At 43.3% G+C, this 20,225-nt stretch overlaps 1 long non-coding RNA gene across 1 annotated transcript in view; it reads right to left on the bottom strand.

The window, feature by feature from the left end:
* LOC144138850 (uncharacterized) overlaps nt 1-16,836 on the bottom strand; it is a 30,355-nt gene extending 13,519 nt beyond the window's left edge. Inside the window, exons 1-2 of the long non-coding RNA XR_013315985.1 lie at nt 16,704-16,836; nt 6,808-6,860 (exon numbers count right to left, since the gene is read on the bottom strand). This is a non-coding gene — a long non-coding RNA (uncharacterized LOC144138850). The remainder of the gene's footprint in view (nt 1-6,807; nt 6,861-16,703) is intronic.
* Nucleotides 16,837-20,225: the final 3,389 nt, after the last annotated feature.

Here is a 20,225-nt window from a genome sequence, read left to right as displayed (position 1 = left end):
AGCATGTCTTGTGAGATAACCGGCGTAATTCGTCAAATTATCATGCGTTCCTGCTGTTTCAATTTAGTCGGGCCAAAGCGGTCACGTTTACAATTTTTTTCTGTGAGCTTTCTGGTGCTGTTTTGGTAACTCCGGTGAAAAAATTGCACTGCGTGCTACAGGTGTGTCCTGGTAAATTTTATTTTTCCACCTCGAAATCAACTGTAGTTTTTAAGTTTTCGCGACGGTTAACAAGTACTCTATATAAAAACAATGGCCCCCTTTTGAACAAGTGGGCGGCATGGAATCAGCTACGGCAGTCGACGAATCGAGAAAATTCTTTTTACCCTGCCTTTTGATTTTTCTCAAAGAAAGGGTACGCCCGAAAAGCTGGCTTTTGGTGCATATTCGACACAAGCCTAGCTATGATAGCGCTTATTCAGTGAAACCTCTATAACAAAATAGATAAAATGCGTAGATTTTGCTTAAGAAGGAAGTCAAATGTTAAAAAGTACCGGGGGGGGGGCGAAAAAGGCATACACTTTGGTAGCGGTAGCTACACTGGCTGAGGTTGGGCAAGTTCACGTTGACCTTGAAGGGCTGTGCTGCGCAAGTGCGAGGATCATTGAGGTTGATTGGATTGGATTGGGTTTGGATTACATTGGATTGGAATACATTGTATTGTATTGGATTGAATTAGAAATCTAACCCAATTGGAGTACGTGTGTGTAGACAATTGGGTCTCCATATCCGCCTGTCTGCGCATTGCAGAGGAGTGACGTTGCAGCCGCGGCAGACGCACTGGCGCGTGCTTAGCTGTGCGCCACCGTTACGCAGTAGCCAAGTCTGACGCTGCGCCCGAGGCGCTTGATAGCCGTTTCGCATGGCTCTTGGAGAGCCCTGCTGCGGATGCGCGAGGAGCAGTGACTGGAATGGACTGACTGGACTGGATTCGATTGGATTGAACTGGACTGGACTTGAATGGATTGGATTGAATTGTAAATCGTTTTAGCAGCAGTAAGCATGATAATCATCTAACCCTAGACCACCAGGAAACATAAGAATAGCCAGCTAAACCTTAGCTCACGCTACGTATATCCGGGCATAGCCGAGCTAAGCCACTGCTAATTTTTTTATCAAAGCGCGAAGCCAGAAAAGTAGCGGTCATAAAGGAGCACACAGCGCGGAGGCGTATCTCGAACCCGTAATTTTCGCCAAATATAACTCCAGCACCTACAAAATGATGCAACACATTTTAAAACAGTATTGTTGGCCATCATAACGGGTCCATTTTCTCCAATTTTCAAGGAAATCCAGACCTGTTCTTTTTAGTTGAGATTTAGGTTTATGCATTTTGGAGAAAAGCACTGCAAGCATTCCTTTTTTGAGTACATTTATACCTTTTTAGACACGCGATATTTTACATGTATATTCACATATATCTGGTCGACATTACCAACCATCTGCAAGTTGGTCACTATTGCAGATATGGAGATAGGGAAATCAAAGTTAGTGACAATGTAGCGTCTGGTGCAAGGTCAGTTTCTTTCACAATTTTTCGTTCATGGCAGGACGCGAAGTTGTGTTGACCTGTTTGTCATTTTGGTTTAGGTTTTGTTTAAGAACAAATTTTAGCCACAATTATCAAACCTTGCCTTGCGCAGTGCCACAAATATGGAAAACGCTGCAGCCGTCTGTAGTCACGCGTCACTGCAACCACCTGTGCAAATTCTTTTCACGCGAAGTACGGACGTTATAGGAAAACGAATTGCACTTTTATCCTATTGCTTTTCTCGCATACAACTCTTAAAATTATGGGAAAAACAAAACAATGCATGTGTTCACGCATGTTCGTTCCCTCGTGGAATCACCCTTCGGCATTTACTAAAAGTCGCAAGCATTGGTAGCGATATTTCAAATACGACTGCTTTGCTGTCTCGAGTGGCCTATGGCGACTTCATTGCAGCACACTACGAAACAGGAGAATTGCAATGCCAAAAAGCAAACCCAAAATGACTGAAGCTCGGGAATTTTTACTGCTTCGTTTTCAGTAACTTCTTCGTTGGCGTACAAAGGTGGTTCATTCTTCCTCTGATCCCTCACATTTCTCTCATCGTTACTGCCTTCCAGCAGCAAGCCTGTTTCGGCCATTGCTTGTATTGAGTTTCGATACGCTCTCAGTTGAGGAGAATTTCTACTAACGGGAAGTGAGTAGAAGGCAACACCAAGGCTCGCGCTGGACTCTACCGTGTTTTTTCGGATAACCCCGCGGACGTCATTAGGAGATGAGTGAACACACACAAAACCAGGCTTTTTAGCGCAGTGCTGCAAAAATTGTTCAAAAGTATCAAATATACTGAGTTCTTCGGGTATTTTGTTAAAGGCAGTGCGAAGCTTTTTGTCAATACTCGTGAAATGAAATGATGTATTGTATATCCACATGTCGGCGACACTATAGTGTGTTCCGCATGGCTGAATCTGGTCCAAGTCTAATTGCCTCTCAAGTTCATTTAACGTGTCGACCGAATCATGGGGAACGTAGACGGGGAGACGCGAAGTCACCACAGCACGGAAGTAGGTTGACATTGGGATCATTCCTAGAAGCCACACAGTGACGACGAAGGCGCTGACTCTACCGATATAAAGAGAAGAAGATGTGGCACCACAAAACAATGTGGATGCTGATGAAGATAGCAGCGATGAGATGGTGAACGTTGCGGCATCTAAAATAACAGGCCAGTTTATGTGGAAAGTAAAGTTTGTTCCGCGCTTTATGCAGCCAGCAATCGACAGAACTAGCCACACAGCCGCAGCGGACAGGAGCAACAAAGCCAATACCAAACTTGACCGTTCTAAAAGCGCGAAAGATGAGACCCAACGTTCTCCTTGCGACGAATAGGCATAAAACCTGAGCTGTTTATAAAATATAATATATGGAAAAGAATAATCTAAATGCCATTGGTTGAGTTCGGGTAGATATTCCGCAATAATGTCATATTCTCCGCGTTGCATTTCTTCTAGCATGAATTCATCGTCATCATATAGCTTCAAAATAATTGTTGCATTGGCATGTCTAAGAGCTTTAAAAATGGTACGAAAAAAGTGTTGCTCGCAGCCATACTTAATTTTGCCCAGTGAACCACTATGGTTTAATAAGCAGGCAATGCGGACCTCGCCAAGCGCGTCAGTCCTTGTGAACCGCCCGCCTTTCTCGCAAGAAAGGCATCTACGAGAGAATACTAGGGGAGTTCCTTTCTTCGAAGTCAACGCATCACCTATTATTCCACCAGAACTCATGTAAGGGGCAATGCAAACGGGAAATTTACCAAGATAGGTGAGATTGCCCTCCAACTTTTCAGCCGTGTCATCTTCATTGTTGAAGATTATGCTGTCAACGAAGGTGAAAAGATACCGTTTACGTAATGTGTCCCATAGGCACTTGTGTTGCCCTTCGGTCACAGTCGGAAACACGATGACGGTTTTCTTGCGATAAAAATTGTTCCTCAAAGCATACTTGTGCATGTTCCATCTTTCACGATGGGACCAAGCAGTTACTTTTATCAAAGCGTTCTGCAACAGCAAAACATCAAATCGCTTCCAGTGTTTGTGGCATGTGGCAAAAGCTACATCTTGGTTCCCAGCCGTCCACTTAGGAAGCCACAATAATGCACGCTGTTTGTTCGTATCGTCGAATATATTGCAAACCACGCTGCCTAAAACGAGTAAAATTACAAACGTTACTGTTGACCTTCTCATTGCGAATTCGTTTTGAAATGAAAAATGATATTGTCTTTGAAATTCTGATTTCGGAGATAGTAATACTGCGTGGAAATGTAGGGAGAGGAATCAGAAGTACATCTAATTTGCTTTACTACATCACAACTTTAACAATTGTTTCTTTTATTCTGCTTAGCTAAAAGCAATACTGTGATTTGCAGTCTTTTGTGCAAGGTATATTGGACGTTGAGTTTTTTTATAAATCTCGTATGTATTTGTTTTGAAGAAAGTCAATTGTGTAGTAACATTTACCTTCTGGGAGGTTATACAACTTCGACTTCTGCGCGTACAAAGCGAGCGTCGGAAATCTTTGCCCCAAGGTAGAACCTGCGAGACTGATTTTGAATGTTCATACGCGAAATTTCACAAGTCAAGACGAGTGCGCGTACCAAAGGGATTTTCAATTACTCAATCGACGAACAAATCATTACTGTTCACAGCAAAAATGAAGCGAAGGAAGGACATTGGCACGCTGGGAAATTCATAAATAATAAATGAACCATCCAGCAAGACTGATCACAGGTAGATTCTGATATGTCTTCTTCAGCACACTGCGTTTTCTTTGTATTTACTGTTGTGACCAGTAGACAATTCTCAGTTTCAAGTGTCGGCTGTTGAAATCATATTACGTTTTTCGAATTTGTCAGTGGTTCCATTGCACTTGCTGGTCACCGAAAACTTTGTCAGATTGAGCCTATGCTGTGTTGTACAGCAGCTGCAACCCCTGAAAATGTTTGGGAATGAGAAAATTAGAAGCGCTGGCGACACAATCCTAAACGCACTCGCGTCGGCTACATTATGCGAAATCACAAGACCTGGCAACCTTACTAAACATTTTCGGCGCCGTTGTTCGTGCATGACATTATTTACTTTAATTCCTTTGAGTTTTTCGGAAATCACTACAGCAGCCTCCTTTCCTGCTTCACCGTGTTTCTATTTCTCCTCGTTTTGCTTATTCTCTTCTTGGCACAAACCAATTCAACAATAGTTGCCAGCACGCGCCAAAACTTCTTCGGACTCATAGTTCTGCAAGGTTGTGGTGTAGGTGTTCTACTCGAGTACCACCACGTGGACTTGCAACGCCACATGCAGTATTCAATCTGCCTAATTCAAAAACCTTCCGTAGCCCGTCCTGAATGGGTGCTGAATGGGCAATGGGCGCAGCTATATACGGTAAACAGGAGAAGGCTAATTTTGCATGCGATTCGAGTTGGGGTGTCCAGATAAGAGCCCAATTCCCTAACAGCACGCTATCTCCGCGGTTGGTCTGTTAAATTCTCCCCCGCACGATGGCAGCGGTGGAACACAATTTGTTGCTGCTATGCGTTTCTTGGGATTTGGCCAGGATTTAGGAACTCTGAAGTGTTAGCCCCTCATCCACACAAAACTGTTAACAATAAGCGTGAATATTGTAGAATACTGCCGTTCGTGTCACACGTGAACGTGAAGTCTCGTGAGCAGAACAAGAGCATCATGTACCTCGCGTTCCGCCCACAGGTAGTGAATGCGTTGTATCAGCAGCTTCTTGACGTAGTTTGAATGAGTCAAGGATATAAGGCGCGTTCGTAGCCTTCCATTCTGTGTCGGCTTTGTGGCGCAGTGGGTAAACTATATGCGCAAAACTCGTATTCTAGTGAAGCTGCGGCGAGTACGTGTCTGCTCGTAAATATTTCGATCAGAAAGGTGGACAAACATAAGGAAAGGAAGAAGCGCAAACCAGTATGTTGCGTAAAAGATCACTTCAAATTCTGTTGCACCAAAACACGTTGAAATGAAAGTAAAAAAGAAATAATGCTACGTAGCACGTCAAATATACAGGTACATTTCGCGAGGATTTCGCTTTCAATGCGCATAAGGCATACTGAATGGCCACAACAAATTTTTTCCGCCGCTGTTAATATGCCGGTTATAGCGGTGGTAAGACATTTTGCAGAGGCGCACGAGACTTGCGTTCAAATATTCCACGCGCAAAAATTCCTTTTGTTCAGTGTTTGCAGCGGTGGCCGTTATGTCTATTGGGCGACAAAACCTCAACAACACGGTATGTTTTCTCACAATTGTCCGTTAAACGCTTTCTCCTTAACAAATATTTAAGTGTAATATCTCCGGGAATACGTAACGGGTATCGAGACGTGGCTCAGGCAACAGAATATTGGATCATATTTGAACACTGTTCCAGCTCGCCTTAATAAAGAGGCGGTTTCCGTTCTTCAAAGCGTCTCCGTGCTTCCGGCGAGATTCTCAAACAGGCTTCACAGAGCATGTGGTGCTCTGCCGCTGCACACCGAGCACTTTGTTCCATGGCCAGCATTTATGACCATTTCTCCAAAGGTATCTCGTTTGAATGAAACCACGGCAAAAATGTCACCAACGCAATGGTATAAAACCTGCACGGAAAGAAAATAGTGCGTATTAAACAGCGTAAGGTAAAAGTACATGTCTGAAAGTGGCACAGTGCCATAACACGGCGACCACATAGGACGCTGAAATATACCTTTGTTCGTGTTTTTACGAGGTTACTACATTTTTGAATGTACCAAAAGCTTTCTATATGTTTCGCTATGCTTTTCGTTTTTTTGGTTTCTTGTGAGGTTTTCTTGTTCTTAAATGGGCTTTTGGTTACTTTCTGTGACATTGCTTAGACCTGTGATTAGTGCGGTCTATCTTCAATGGCCTTTTTGGAAAGTTAGGATTTTTCCTTGTAACAAAAGGCCTACAAAAACTTCATAAAAAGTAACTGGACAACGTTTTGCAACAACTGAAAACAGCTTCCTCACTGGCAACACATTTATTGTGGTTGCTAAGCACAAGCAAAATGTTTCTAAACCACCGAAAATTCGCACCAACATCTCTATTGGCACGCTGATACAAAAAAGTTTCTTACCCTTCATAGGCCATATGGTAAACACGTGACGTACATTAAAAAATGGCTAGAAAAACATATCCGCGGTCTCCTACGGTGGGGGCAGCAGTATGAGCTTATTATAATACCAACTACTGCTGGTGGTTTTTCAAATGTAGGGGCCGAAGCCAACAAAAACATAGAAATACCTGTGCAAAAGCTGCGCCCTGGCCGGACAACTGCACGCAGCCCGGTTCACCGTCTGGAAAAAATAGCGATAACTGGCAGGCAAAAGGAAACAGTGCCACTCATTTTTGTCAACACTCTCACTACGCAAACATTCCTGGATGTTAGAATGGGACTATTTGGCAACCATTTTTGCCTCGTCACTAAATGCCCCATTGTCGACCTCTCTGGTAATAAAGGTTACACTATATATATCATTGTAAAAAACACCTAAAATCCTAGGGCTACAGATTTATATCACAGATATGGAGGGGAGATGGATCTCAGAACATAACTTAGTTACCTATCACCCATTGCGCAATCTCTATGGACATCATCTAAATCAACTCCGTTTACTTTTTAACCAGTCGAAAACAGAGGACACATTCAACATTCTTAAACTACAGCTGGTCAACGCTATTTGGAAACAATTAAAACGGTTGAATTACTACAAAGGACCATTGTGACTTACACCCAAAGTGCAAATACATCGAAGGTGTAATCCACTGCAAAGACCAGCCGTAATGAATGTAGGAACTATTGTCTTCGCCAAACCCAAGCGGTGCACGTTTGTATTTCAGGATGTAAACCTTCCTCTGGCAAATACACCGCGCCATCAAAAGAACCAGTTAGGACTGCAGACTTCTAAATGTGTTCTTACGAGGTTTTTTATAAAGCATTCCTCCGAGGAGGAAAGTGGCAATTTCTTAAACATTTACAAGCTGCGGCAAAGGAAATATTTTTGAATAATTGATTGTAGGGTTTACCGCGCCGACGCAACGCAGGCGATGCGGCACACCGTAGTGGAGCCTTCCGGATTATTTTTGCCATCTGGGAATCAAACAAAATATTTTTGGATGCTTCAAACTTGATAAGCATATGAAATTTAAAGTCTGATCAGCCCTAGTTTGAATCTGTTTCAAGATCATTTAAACATGGCGGCCACGTCAATCTCTCTTTTATCAGCCCCTAGACGGCAGCACCGAGCTTGTTACGGCGAGTTCCTATCGTCATCTCTCGGGGGAGGCCGCGTCTCCTTTCTCAGAGACCTCCTTCCACTATCCTACCGCACTCATGTTCCTCCTTTCTGCCACGTGATCACCCCTTCATCTGTCCGACTAACGCAATTCAAGAATTTTTGAACATTCATTTCCTCGACGTAACAACTCGCGTCGTCGAAACCTTTTTATTTCGGCCTTCACTTTAAAATGCCTGAACGCTGCTGAACAACTTTGTTGACATCATTCTCTTCCGATCGAGAGTATGCACCAATGGCGGACACATACAAACCTGTTAGAACAAGGGAGTACCGGTGTGACGTGAGAAACCTGGCTAGAAGCGTAAAACAAAATATAGTCATTTCCTATACACGCCGGTTGTAACACCGAAGGCAGTGCACCGAAAGTGCCCTGAAGGCCGAAAAATGAGCCCGCAAATCTGAGTCAAAAGTGGTGGTGAACCCTGTAGGTATAAGCACATGGTCACTACACCTTGAATCCCTGCAGCAACGAACACTGAAATTCCTGTCATTCCAAACTAAACAGGTTGGCCTGCACAGGCGACGCGATCCAGAACATAAAGGACAAGGCAATTCAAAAAGGGGTCAGCCCCTACCACTTGGTATATCGCTGAATGGGTGCAATAGCCCGTATATGTATATGGAACAGCTAAAACGAGAGTGTAGGGTTGTGGTATTGCCGAAGCTAGACTTTGGATATGAGGCGCGCTATAGTGTACGGCTGCGGATTAGCTTTGGCCCACTCCGGATCTTTAATGTACGAGGAAATATAAATACGCAGGTTTTTTTTGCTTTTAGCCGCCATCACAAAAGCAGCTTCCGTGTCCAGGAATGAACCCGGGATCAGCAGCGGAAATCCTTATCTACTGAGCAACCCTGGCGGGTAGAGATTTAAGGTCAGGACTTCTCTGACAGCCTGGTAACCGGCTGTGTGACCAAAATAAACAGAGGTGTCGGTGTAGTTTGCAGTGAAGCAGTTATAGGAGGCCACATTGAAGACGCGTCAGAACCAAATGTCAAAAATACGTTTTTCTTTTCAAACGAAATTTGCAATTTTGATTTTTGAACTTAAAACCTAAAATTCAAAATAACCAACCAGCTATGCCAATTTTTTCTACTCTCACTTCCCTAATTAAATATGCATCTCAATAAGCGGGGAAAGTGCATTTTGGCAGATTTTAGAAAGTTTTTCGAAATATTGGTTCACTTGACGGCTGTAACTATTTACAATAGGTTCATAAAATGTTCCATTTTAAATTGTTTCGCTCCGTTCCAGCTGAGAAAGATATATCTAAAAATGGTTAAATGTACACATCGAGCGGCGTTCTTTCAGATTAAATAAAGAGAAAATACATTTTTATAACATTTAATTTGAATCGACTAAAGAGACCAGGCAACGCATGTTTCCAGAGAATAGCTTCATTTTTACATTTTCCCGAAATATTTTGGATACATTTACAAAGTTGACGCAGTTTTCACAAATACAAAATCTTTAAAGAGTTGTCGCACAAAGACGATTTTTTTCCGCACACGAAATCATAACCAGTGCTTCCCTGGAACCCGGCAGTGAACAAAGAATTTTCTCAGAAAAATGTGAGGGGGCCAGGAGACCTGGAATGTTGGGCGTGCAATGACGCGTTTTCTATTGGAGGTTTCGAGTCACCTAGAAATTTATCCCCAAATAAGTGCTTCGTCACATCTACGGACCAAAAAATAAAGCATAAGAACAAATAGATTACTGACAGTGTACGCTAAGTACGGATATTTATTTCACTTATTGAACATTAGTAATACAATTATGCCATTAGAACATTGTCATTTCATTTCAAAATACCGCTGCAGGGAACTTTTACACTAGACAAAAACAGCATAAGGAACATTTTCATAAGTCGGTAAGAGCCAAGTCAAAGTATCATTTGCCCAAAACCAGTATATACTTTCACTTTTCCTTTACGGCCATTAAAAAGCAAATTCTCCTGATGTGTAGATCCGGAGAATGGCTGGCTGGCGTTGCAAACTTTGAACTACCTCACGCTTGAAAATTAGGTTTAGCATTCAGCGCTCTTTAATGTTCTATTTGTGCAAAATTAGGTTTGGTCTGCCGAATTAACCACATTAGGTTTGCTTTCGGTGCAAGTTTTCAAATGTAACCGATGCACGTAAGTGTTCTTTCGCGTGAAAAGATAACTCGAACCAGCGGCCCTCGTTCCAGTGAGTAATAAATGTCAGATAATAACGTCTTCAGACCTGTTCTAGTAAGCTCACTTTCTGATTCGGAAGAAAAAAATTCAAAAGGTTAACTTTATGCAATGCGTTTTTGTTAAGACCAAACTAATGTCCACAGATGCCTTCTGACAGCGATGTGTAGCCCCTAAAATCTTCGCCCATCAACAATATTAAGCCCGGGCATCATAAGAGTATCAGGGACCATTTTATGGAACGAAAGGGGCAGCTAAGGTCAAACAGACCTTTACGAATTATGACTTTCGGTGCAATTTATCTCCAATTACAATAATTCTAGAGTAAGCGTTTAATTATTACTTCCGTTCTGTAATTTAAAGGAGCCATGAAGAGAAAATACAAATTCGTTTAATTTGAAAGAACTAGGATTCAATTTGTCGCTCAGCTCCATTACAGCCACAAAACATGTTTTTTAACGAAAAAAAAAGCAAGAAGCATTTAAAAACTTTCAAATTTTGCGCCACAGTGACGTGTTATGAGCAAGAATGACGTCATACGGGCCAACAATAAAACACAATTTTCAGTGCGTTAACTGCACGTTAGCATTCAAGTGATGCGGTCCAATGGAACTAGAGGCCTCATTACAGACGTCCAGTCATGTGTCGTCGCGACAGGTCAGTTAGGCGGCCGCCAATCGCACAAACAAGGTTCCGTGACGTCATAGAAAAGTTGCGGGAAATTGGCTAGAGGGTCGCGACTGCTTCACACGTTGTCTTCAATATCTCCCTTATTTGTTCGAAGATTGCGATGATATTGGTATCATTGTTATCGGGACTAAGCAGTCTTTCTAATAAACCCAACTTGTATTTTGTCTTCATGGCTCCTTTAATATTTACAACATTTTTATGGTCTTGCCTGTTTGGTCCTTACTGTGCTTCTTACGATTGTGTCTCGAGGTACGTCTGCCTTTGGGAACTGGTCGCCTGCTGCTTCGTACTAATGCGCCCCTCTTTATCCTGGTGAAGAACGAACTGTCCCACCTTGGAAGTGACGCAGAAGGATAGCCAAAAATATGTAATAAAAATGTGAATGAATTTATGGAGAATAAAATTCCGTTCCTTGCTCTTGCATGTCCGTAGTGCCCTGGTAGTGCGCTTTCTCCACGATGGAAATCTGTAAATTTCAGTTTTGAAGAAAGGAGTGTCCGTCATTCTAACTTAGCAGAAGTGAAGCCATGATGTACCTCAACTGAAAGGTAAAAGTTTGTTTGGGCACGTGTCATTGCTTCTAAGAAAAGCAATAGAAGCATCCTTTCTTCGTTGATATAAGCACTTCAGCAAGCCAGTGTGTGTGTGTGAGGGGGGGAGCAGAAACGTTTGCGCTGTCTTGGAAACACCACTTACAAATCGTTCAATCCACTGTAGGCTATCCATTGGGACAACTGTGCGATCAATACATGGCACAAGGTTTGATTTCCAGTCACGATTTCTCACTGCCTTCGTCTTGCGCCAAGTGTATAAGGGACCGAAATAGTGGGGTGATAACACACCCGGGTTCGAATGAGAGTTCATCTATGCTTGCGGTGTGGAACTCAACACCTTTATTTTATCGCGGCACCCTTGGTTTGTTATGCTTTGTCTCGACGTTTCAAGCAAGATAACTTTGGACAGCACAGAGATTCACTAAGCCGATTTTTCAGGGAATAGGCGGTCTTTTTCGTGCAACAGAAAACTGGACGATTTTGACTACAGCACACATGTTCGCGCTAGGGTTACGTTTTCTTTGTGAGAGCCTATTCGTCAACTTGAATGAGTTTGGTGCTGAAAGATAGAGCAGAAAGAAGAACAGATTAAAAATACAGCGAACAGAATAGACAAAAAATACATGTCCCCTCCCAAAGACTGCCGCAATTGGAACGGGAGAAATAATAAAAAATCACTATAAAATAAATGAAAATATTTGATAACCATGCTCAGAAATCTCCGGACGGTGTTTTCTACACCTTTTGGCGTATGTTCACCATCGGATTCAAAAATACCGGCCGTTATGTTTCTCTGTGGGTTTATTACGCGAACGAAATAATGTGTTTCATAACTGTGTTGTAAAGGTTTGCCTTACTACGCAAATTTTATGGCGAGCAAGAAATACACGGACACGTTTAGCTTCTGGTCATCACAATGTGTGTCTTAAACACCGCGCATGGGGCTTCGGAAAACCACCATCCGTATGGGGGCTTCAAGGTCTGCGCAATTATGACCCCGGCGCTTGGAATAGCAAGCCGTACCTTCCGAAGTGCTGGCTGCGCCGGAGTAGCGGGTGGATTTCTGGCGCTGTTTGCTGCGTCATTCTTCCTACGCGACGTTTCCTCTCCATATCCTCATTCATATATGGCCCAGCGCATCTCTGCAGGTTGTGCTACGTCACAGCCACGGCACCGAAAACCTAGACCTTCCTTTTTTCCAAATCCCTCACACATCACAAATATTTAGTGGCATTCTCGAGTTTTGCCACCTTTTGTTTACCTTTAAAAAGTGTCCCTTTTGAGCGAGCCCTGATTGGCTAAGTGCGAACTACCGGTTGTGACGTTACGCAAGCGCGGCGGCCCTACTGCGTTTGACCACGGGTTCTTCGAACAGGCCATTTCAACTTCAAACAGAAGGTTTTTGGAAGCAGTCATGAATGCACCGATTACCGCCTTGTCGTTGGCTCGACGATGGAACAAGAAGTGGAGAAGCAATTTTGAAGCGTTCAATATGCCCCGAGAAGCATTCCGCAAACATTTCCGCCTCTCAAAGAGGACTGTGCGGTGGATGTGCGACGAGTGAAAGGAAAAACTTGGTCGGCGGACGCGCGGGCTCAGCGTCGAGGAGCAAGTGTTGTGCGCCCGTCGTTTCTTCGCTGCCGGTGGCTTCCAGTCAGCTGTCGGTAGCGAAGAAACGATACCGCTGTGGCAGCCATTGGTGAGCGTGTGTATCAGACGCCTCTACCACACAGGGAAATAAAGGATCGTATGCGAGCTCGCTAATAATCAGCAGGTGCCATGGAACGAACGATCGTCGGCGAGCTTGATAGCTGTTAAGTAGGTGACCAAAATACACAAGCACTCCCATCCGCCGCGGTGGCTCAGTGGCTACGGCGTTGTGCTGCTGAGCACAAGGTTGCGGGTTCGATTACCGGCCGCGGCGGCCGCTTTTCGATACGCGCGTGTGTTGGAGATTTTGGCGCACGTTAAAGATCCCCAGATGGTCAAAATTAATCCGGAGCCCTCCACTACGGCGCGCTTCATCCCCTGCATTGCGTCGGCGCGTTAAACTCTACAATCAATCAATCAATCAATCAATCAATCAATCAATCAATCAATCAATCAATCAATCAATCACAAGCACTCCACATGATATTTATAGCCTCCTATTGGTACTTTACGTATACACATACCAGCTTCAAGTTCGTAGACTTCTCGCTCAAGAAATACGTTGTTAAGAAACAAAAATCCCCCTTACACAATTTTTCATTCGTAGAGCACAACAAAAATGTCAACGACCTAGAGCAACATTCCAGGTCCTTGGCAAAGCCCGCGTCGGCATGCTACAAGTGCTTTGATGCCAAAATACGTAACTGGACAGTTATCTTGATGCACGGGCATTTTCACCGACCTCAAAGCGGAGTCCAACTACGAAAACCTGAGTAGCCACATCATTTTTTACACTTAACTGTCACAATGAAACAGCTTACTGCAGCTGCCATATTGGCACGTTCCTCTTCTTGCGGTGAAAACTTTCAACGTCGTAACAAAAAAAAGTTTCACCACGTTTAGTTTTTCAAAATTCGTTCAGATAAACAAATAAAAGATACTCTGATACGGTTTCAGTTTTTTAAAATTCGTTTGCAAGAACAGTTACGGTATTTAAATTAAAGGCCCACTGATTAACCGGGAGTATGTCACAATGAAAGGGACGCAAAAGGGACGTTTTTAAAAGGGACAGTTACGAGAATACCGCCGCTGTACTGCACGCCGACGCTGCTACAGTGTGTGAGGGTTACCAACAGGTGTTAAGTCGAGTTGAAATGCCCAGGCGTGTAGTATCCTATTACTGCTGACTACGCTTGAACTAAAGTTTTTTCGCGAAAGCACACTCGTTTGGCGAAGACCTTTTTTGACGCCGCTGGATCATTTCCCTGGAGCATGCACCTTTACTGTAAAAACGAGCAAGGTTGCAATTCCGCACCTAAAAAAGTGCTCTCCCACCGAAAGCAAAAAGAATATAGAAAAAAATATACACACTTTGATAGGCACCCACAAATTCAAGTACCCCTTCCCACATACTCATAACTATAATGCCTAGCAGTGAGGTCGGACGCGACACCAGTGATCTTCGCGGACATGTACTCGTTAAAAATATGCATGCAAGATAACAAAGTAAGTTCTTGCGAATTCTAATGCCAGAAAAAAGCAATTAATTCAAATATTTATGAAATGGCGACAAGACAACAAATAAAGTAAATTAAAAAAAATAAAAGTATATTATTGTGGAATTTTATGTTCATTTGATGGCGTGAAGTTGTTTAATCGATTGTGACCACGAGGATCAAAAGAGCTCAGTTAATGCAAGACAACCTGACACACATAATGAAGAACCAGGGTGTGGAATAAATAAATTTATACAGATATTCAGAGTAATACGTGTATGTACACCTAAATCGGAATGCGGGGCAAAAAGAAATCGGACATTCGGAATTTAAAATTAGTCATCACGTTTTTTGATAACATTTTAAGGCACGTAGAGTGGGTGTGATGATCTCAGGGTTCGGTGGTGGGAACCACGCGACGTGCAAACGGGGTCAATGACGACAGAGGCCGCAACACGAAGTTGAAGCGTAGATGCAATATATTGCAGAGAGCGGGAAAGCTGGGTTGCGCAGAACGGGACCAGAAAAAAGAACAAAAAAGAGAAATAAAAGAATGAAACACCAAGGGTGAGGAAAGCGTAACGGAGTCCTTCCTGTCGCAGTTTCTTGGCGATTCGGGGGAAGGCGCACAAGCGTAAAGAAAATCAGAACAGTCTCACTCGTGCAGTCCGTTGTGACTCTGTCGCGCGTGGCTCGATGGCTCCACGCTGACCGGAATAGAATGTGAAGCCACCAGGCGCAGCGAAAACGTCAGGTGAGGTAACCCGGCGCTGTTGCCCGGTGCAGTAACGGATCCGGCTGTTGACCAGGAGGCACGTGGCGTTGTCCCAAGCGCGGTCGCACGGGCGCCGTCGATGGGTGTATTCGCACCTGATGCAGGCGCACCCCGAACGCTCGTCCGCCCAAGAGCCCGGTTCTTTCCTCCTTTTCTTCCTCTTCTCTTGAGGCGCATACCTCTTAGCGAATGATTGCCCTCATCTCCTTGCGTTGTTTTCTTTTCTGCGCCTTCTTTTCTACCCTAGAGATCATCACATCAACCCCGGCTTTAGAAACTGTTATGTGGTGAAGCCACAGGCACACTTTCAGGAGACACCGGTGCGGGAAGAAAAGAAAACACAAACACTGTTTTCACAGTAAACAGATTTTGGCAACCGGCATTAGGCATCGTCTGGAGCCCACAACACCTCGTTGCCGAGACGCCAAAACAAGGTTGAAAAGGTTGACCTCAGAGCACAGATGCTTCTGTTTGTCGTGGCTTGTAAGTGCGCTACGGGTTTGTCGTTTTGCTGGAAAGCAGACTTTCCGTTATGCACAGGCCAACAGTAGGCATCTTTCTCGATAGAGCAATGCCCACCTCGATTTTCGTATTTTCCGTCTTGCATGTCTGACAAGTCCTAAGAAATCTTCGAACGTCGGAGTAAATGGTTGGCCAATAAAAATCCCGGAGAATTCTTTTATTGTTTTTAGGAAGCGATAGTGACCTGGTACTTCTTCATGAGCCTTCTTCATTACCGCGGCTCTGAAATAATGCGGAATTACAAGTTGCTGAATGGGGTGGGGAGATGGTAATGCGTACCGACGATACAGGAGCCCCTTTGCCAAACAAATTTGCAGGGGTTCTCTTTATCGAAAGAGGACTCTGCTGATGCCATCTTCACGCAGTTTTCTAGCGTCCTGTCCAGCTGCTGCTGTTGGCGCAGCTCTTCCCAGCAAGTCCCATCATCTTCGTTGGTGTTGTAACACCAGCGAAGATGATGGGACTTGCTGGGCGGGTATGCTGTACCTTGTGATGGACGTGGCTGGTGTTCTCGTCGGCCGAAGGAAGATGTGCTTCACCACCGAGCACCGATGGAGTCGCTGGATGTCTTGGTTGCTGTGGCTTCCATGCGCGGTTAGGTCTGTAGGGTCCCTAACGCCTGGTACGTTTCCAATGTCGTACAAGGGATTAGGCATGCATTTGGCCAGAACTTTTCCAGTGAAGTAAGGTGTATCAACGTGGATAAAAGCCTCTTCAGGTCTCCTTGTGGTATTGTGAAAATAACACAGAAATAAGAGTTGGCAGTCAAAAAAACCTCGGAAAGCAAAGGGGAGGTTCTGGTAGATCATTGAAGCAGCCCGGGCCGTGCTTTATTTTTGCAGTTCCTCATGCATTTTTGCGGGTGTTCTGCAGTCTAACTCAGCAAGGCTATGTCGTATGAAAACCCCAAATGACCCAAGTATTCTCCATTTACCATTAATCCGGTAGTCGCCCAGTCACGCTTTCGGAATACTCACTTGCCGCGAACACTTTCGGTGAGATGTTATCTCCCTCTCCTAATCCACTTCGCTTCGGGAATATATAGCTTTGCTGTGAAGTGGTATCCTCCCCGTACATCTATCTAGTAGGTTTATGTCTAGTAAGTCTCGTCAAGTTGTCTAGTAGGTTTATGTTCGTCGCTTCTAATGCCTGGTCCTTTAGTACTTTTAGCACAGCTGCGATGTGTACTGAGGCAAACGAATTCTTATATTATATAAATGCCATGTAAAGGGCTTTAGTGTATTCTCAGTATTTTTATTCCTCTTTTATTTTTTTTCACTGCCTGCTCTCTGGTTTGTTGGAAGTTAGTTCAGGCTGCCCCTTTTGCGTCTAAATATAACTTTGGTATGCAGCTTGTACACAACTGAGGGTAGGCTGGTGGTTTCTAATTCTTAGGGTCCTTGGCATCTCCCCTTCTTTACATCTGGATAACTCTGGTGTTTTTCAATGCTATGTTCCCTTTTTCTGTCTTCAAATGTTCTGAAAACAGCACAGCAAGCTTTTCTAGTAGAATATCTCGTCCTTTTCCACACGATCTCCTCTTCCTTTTTCTCTTTTTATGCTCTTGGGAGCCTTTCCTACTCCCTGTTTATTTACTAGTAGGACATCGCTAGTCGCGATCGCTGAGGTGGCTCAGTGTCTAAGGTGTTGTGCTGCCGAGGCTAAGGACGGGGGTTCGAATTCCGGCCGCGGTGGCCACATTTCTAATAGAGGCGAAAAGAGAAAACTCCCGTGTGTTCGAGATTTCGGCGCCCGTTAGAGATCCCCAGCGGCTCACAATCATTCCGGAGCCCTCCACAACGGCCCGTTTAAACGCGTCTGTTTCGTCGGCGCAACCTGACAATCAATCAATCGATCAATCAATCAATCAATCAATCAACTATTTATTATAATAAATAAATAAATAAATAAATAAACAAATAATTGAATAATTATTTACATAAGATTTCAATTATTACTTATTAATAATTATTTATTAACTAATTTATTAAGTATTTAAATAATTAATTCATTCATAAATCTTTAATTATTTATTATTAATTCACCATTAATTAAATAATTAATAAATTGATTAAATAAACAGTTAACTAAATAATCAGTGCATGAGCATTGAAAATGTGGGAAAATACAAAAAGCTCGTGTACACGCACGCAATTCCGTACTCTTATGAAATTACTCGGAATTCCTTTTCAATTACAGTCATTAAGAGAAACTAAGAGATGACTGTAATTGAAAAGGAATTCCGAGTAATTTCATAAGGGTACGGAATTGCGTGCGTGTACAGGAGCTTTTTTGTATTTTCCGACATTTTCAATGCTCATGCACTGATTATTTAATTATTTAATTAATTATTTAATTATAAACCATTAAAATAATATGTAATTAATTAATTATTTGGCTGAATAATTAATTTCTATTTATAATAATTGATTGATTGATTGATTGATTGTTTGATTGATTGATTGATTGATTGATTGATTGTCAGGTTTAACCCGCCGACAAAACAGAGGTGTTTAAATGGGCCATTGTGGAGGGCTCCGGAATAATTTTGAGCCGCTGGGGATCTCTAACGGGCGCCGAAATCTCGAACACACGGGAGTTTTCTCTTTTCGCCCTTATCAGAAATGTGGCCACCGCGGCCGGAAATCGAACCCCCGTGCTTGGCCTCAGCAGCACAACACCTTAGACACTGAGCCACCTCAGCGATCGCGTATGTGCAACCCCAAGAATCTCTTAAAACTGCAATCCGTTTTGCTCTAGCGTGCGGACTTCACGAGAAAAAAAATTCAAAGGCGGCGCAGGTGACGCGGGGTTCTCCTTGAGGGCTGTGTTTTCAACTGTGCGGCTCTGCGAAAGGTTTGATGGTTCTGACTAGGATTTGTTTGAAAGAACTACTACTCCAAAATGATAACGCTTGCATTCTGCCCTGAACAAAAGAAACGAGAACAATTGCTAATTCGGGCATGACGCTAAATTCTCGCGAATTGTGACGCCTCCTATCTCCCTATCCGTAATTGTGACCAACTTTTAAGTGATCGGAATAGTGATATGGGTATTCTTAAACGTACCTCCAAAATATTCCTCAGCTAGAAAAGAAGTTATTTAAATGTACAGAAAAAAATGATTGACTGCTGTGCTTTTTTTAAAGTGTGTAACTTTAAAAATCAAAATAAAAAGTCCGGGTGTCCAATTTCTTGTCACTTGGAGAAAAGAGTCTTCTCAAGAGGGTCAACAGTACTGCTCAAAAACATGTTACATCATTTTTTGTGCCAAAGTTATGAGCGGGTAAAATGACTCGTTCAAGGCCCGTGCTCGTGCAGTGTGCTCCGCTACTGCCCCTGTTCCTGTGGCTTCGCGCTCTGATAAAAGTGGTGTCTGTTTGTATTCTGCGCCACCGCCTGGTAGTTTTTAACTTTTGTCATCCTTTTAAAGAGTAGACCAAATTTTTATTCTTTTATATTTGCAATTTTTCACTGAATAAGCTCCAGCGCCTCTACGCCTGTGGCCAAGATGGGCCAACAAGAGCATCTTTGTAGCGTAACGTTTCTTTGAGCAAACACCAATAGCCCGGTAACACAAGAAGGAGCTCTCGTTGTGTGACTACTGCCGTAGCTGACCCAGTGCCGTTTGGGTGCAACAGACAGGGTGAATTGATCTCGCAATAATCACTAGAATGAAAAACTCACTGGGTCTCCTCCATAGGGCATTTCCTCAGGCGATGAAAGTTGAGCGCCCTCCAACAAAGAAATAACATGTCTTCACCAAGGGTGGAGATATACCGACATTAACACAACCATTAAGGTTGCGAGGTTCTGCGTAAGGACATCCGAGATGCCAGCAGCGGCTGTGACGCGCTCGCCCTGAGGGAAACCGCTAGTGCTTGAACTTATCGTGAGTCTGAGTAAAGTGTCTCTGTTAAAATAAAGGACCTAACTTGTTCAGCTATGTTAACTTTCTTTTGTGGTATTTATGGTGCAGCCTTGTTTATTTTTCGGTTACATAGCGCCGCAGCGAGGAGGACCTTTCATGTACCCTTGACAAGAAATGTGCCGGCGTTAAAGTTGTTACTAAAGTATTATAAGCATTTCACTGTTTATAGTGTTATGAGCATGTATTCTGACATAACCCGCGTAATTCGGCAAATTATCATGCGTTCCTGCTGTTTCAATTTAGTCGGGCCAAAACAGTCACGTTTACAATTTTTTTTGTGTGAGCTTTCTGGTGCTGTTTTGGTAACTCCGGTAAAAAAATTGCACTGCGTGCTACAGGTGTATCCTGGTAAATTTTTTTTCCCACCTCTAAATCAACTGTAGTTTTTAAGTTTTCGCGACGCTTAACAAGTATTTTATTTAAAAACAATGGCCCCCTTTTTAACAAGTGGGTGGCATGGAATCAGCTACGGCAGTCGACGAATCGAGAAAACTTTTTTTACCCTGCCTTTTGATTTTTCTAAAAGAGAGGGTACGCCCGAAAAGCCGGCTTTTGGTGCATATTCGACA

The sequence above is a fragment of the Haemaphysalis longicornis genome, unplaced genomic scaffold (genome assembly GCF_048455015.1).
Source record: "Haemaphysalis longicornis isolate Haplotype H1 unplaced genomic scaffold, Haemaphysalis longicornis Haplotype H1 scaffold_5, whole genome shotgun sequence".
NCBI lineage: Eukaryota > Metazoa > Arthropoda > Arachnida > Ixodida > Ixodidae > Haemaphysalis > Haemaphysalis longicornis.
This window is presented reverse-complemented; position numbering and strand designations above follow the sequence as displayed.